Genomic DNA, 2356 nt, shown 5'->3' with positions numbered 1-2356 from the left:
TATGGACATTGGCATGGAGCTAGCCAGGGTGTACTACAGCCCTGACTTTGTGAGTTTCTGGTGGGCTGGGCCAGGGCAGGGTTTGGAATGGGAGTCCGGACTCTTGCATTCCCATCTACAGTGCTCCTGTTTGCCCTTTGAACTCCTTAGAGCTACATTTCCTCCAAGAGGTCCCTTATATACTGCCAGAGTGACCTTTATAACCCTAAATCTCATCTAATGAAAACTGAATTGATTCCCTCTAATTATAGGGTAAAGTGTACACTCCCCAGTGTGGAAATTAAGTTCCTAAACAACACGTTTAACTTCTTTTCCCAGTATCTTTCTCTTGATACTGACAGGATTCTCATATATCCCGATTATTAGCCACAGAGCGTCACCAGAGAGTCTTTGTTTCTGCAGGAATGCCCTCCCCTCCCTCCTTCCTTTCAGCATCTCCAACTCTCCTTATCTTTCAGGAAACTACTCAAATGCCCTCTCCATTCTTGTGACACCCTCCAAGCTAGAACTTCCACTTCTCTCCCTGAGCTCTTACAGTTCTTGTTTCTTTACATCTGAGTTGTGCACTCAGCCAGAGGCTCATAGCACTCCTGGGTCTCACTGATAGGTGGGTTGGTGGAGATCAATGGTGATAGATTCAAGTCAGTCGTTTTCCTCTGGGCCTATGTCTCTGACAGATGGAGTTGATACATAGTAGGGGTCTAATAAATGCTGGTTGGATTAAATGGAAGCTTGGACACTAGCCCAGGGGCAGTCTAGGGAGGATGGCAGCTCTCCCATTGCCAGCTGGGTCATTCCAGCAGTGGGGGAGCTGCCTCTCTGCCCAGAGAGTGGGGTCTGAGGGTGGTGACAGCTGTTTTCTGTCCCAGGAGAAGCTGAAGCCTCAGTATTTGGAGGGGATCCCTGACAAGATGAGGCTGTTCTCACAGTTCCTGGAGAAGCAGCCGTGGTTTGCAGGGGACTAGGTAAAGGGGGAAAAAGACAGGGACACAGGGTTGTCATTCCTCCCAGGTGACAGAGCTTCCCATCCACTCATTCTTGGCTTTCTGCAGATTACCTTTGTAGATTTCCTTGCTTACCATGTCCTGGACCTGAACCATATCTTTGAGCCTAAGTGCCTGGATGCATTCCCAAACCTGAAGGACTTCATGGCCCGCTTTGAGGTGAGGCCCCTGATTCCCCTTCCTGTTTGATGTTCCTTTTTCCTTCTCCCTTCTCCATGACACTTTCCTAGTTTGGGAGTTAAAAGTAACAATAACTAGCATTTATGGCGTGTTGGCTTTATGCCAGGACCTGTGCTAAACATTTTAATCTTCACAACATTACTGCAAGTTAGACAGAATTATCACCCCCATGTTCCAGATGAGGAAGCTGAGGCTAAAGGGGGTAAGGAGTTTGCTCAAGGTCACAGAGCCAGTACACGTTGTGCTGGGCTTCCTGTCAGCTTGTGTGGGCAGTAGTCAGTGGCTCTTCTTTTCCTGTGCTGAAAGGGAAACCTCAGGTGCTTTTCCTACCTGAGTTTCATAGCCCGAAAAAGTATGGATGAGGCAGAACTTGAGGAGTGTGTATGTAGGGGGCAGTAGTAGGACTGAGACAAGGTAGGATTGATAGTATGTTCCATAGACACTGTCTTAATCATCTAGTGCTGCTGTAACAGAAATACTACAAGTGGATGGCTTTAACAAAGAGAAATTTATTTCCTCACAGTAAAGTAGGCTAAGAGTCCAAATTCAGGGCGTCAGTTCTAGGGGAAGGCTTTCTCTCTCTGTTGGTCTTCTCATCAGTCTTAACCTGGACTAGGAGCTTTTCTGCTCAGGGACCTGGGTCCAAAGGACAGGCTCTGCTCCCGGCGCTGCTTTCTTGATGGTATGAGATCCCCCCTCTGCTCACTTCCCTTTCCTTTTTTTATCTCTTGAGAGATAAAAGATGGTGCAGGCCACACCCCAGGGAAACTCCCTTTACACTGTATCAGGGATGTGACCTTAGTAAGGGTGTTACAATCCCACCATAATCCTATTTAACATAAAATTACAATCACAAAATAGAGGACAATTACACAATACTGGGAATCATGGTCCGACCAAATTAATACACATATTTTTTGGAGGACATAATTCAGTCCACGACAGACACAGACAATATTTATTCTTCACCTCCAGAAAGCTTTGCACCAATCCAATGCACATTGTAGGCAAGTTCTGAAGTCCAAGTCTGTAGAGGTGCTGGTGTTTGAGTATTTATGTGGGTGCCCCTGTGAAGGATTTTATCTTGAAGTGTTCTATGGAGGGACAGTGTCCTTCCCTCCACTCTTCTACCCTTTCTGCTTCCCCGTTGTCCTAGGTTTTCTATCTCTGAG

At 46.7% G+C, this 2356-nt stretch overlaps 1 protein-coding gene and 1 pseudogene across 2 annotated transcripts in view; one reads left to right on the top strand and one right to left on the bottom strand.

Annotated features, from left to right (window-relative positions):
• The window catches only part of LOC101344502 (glutathione S-transferase Mu 1-like), a 34377-nt gene that overhangs the window by 15621 nt on the left and 16400 nt on the right, over window positions 1–2356 (bottom strand). The gene's annotated exons all lie outside the window — the stretch shown is intronic.
• LOC105756874 (glutathione S-transferase Mu 1-like) overlaps window positions 1–2356 on the top strand; it is a 5365-nt pseudogene that overhangs the window by 1533 nt on the left and 1476 nt on the right.

Source organism: Trichechus manatus, unplaced genomic scaffold (genome assembly GCF_000243295.1).
Source record: "Trichechus manatus latirostris isolate Lorelei unplaced genomic scaffold, TriManLat1.0 scaffold00204, whole genome shotgun sequence".
NCBI classification, from domain to species: Eukaryota; Metazoa; Chordata; class Mammalia; order Sirenia; family Trichechidae; genus Trichechus; species Trichechus manatus.
Note: the sequence above shows the minus strand (reverse complement) of the source record. Positions and strands in the feature narration are given on the sequence as shown.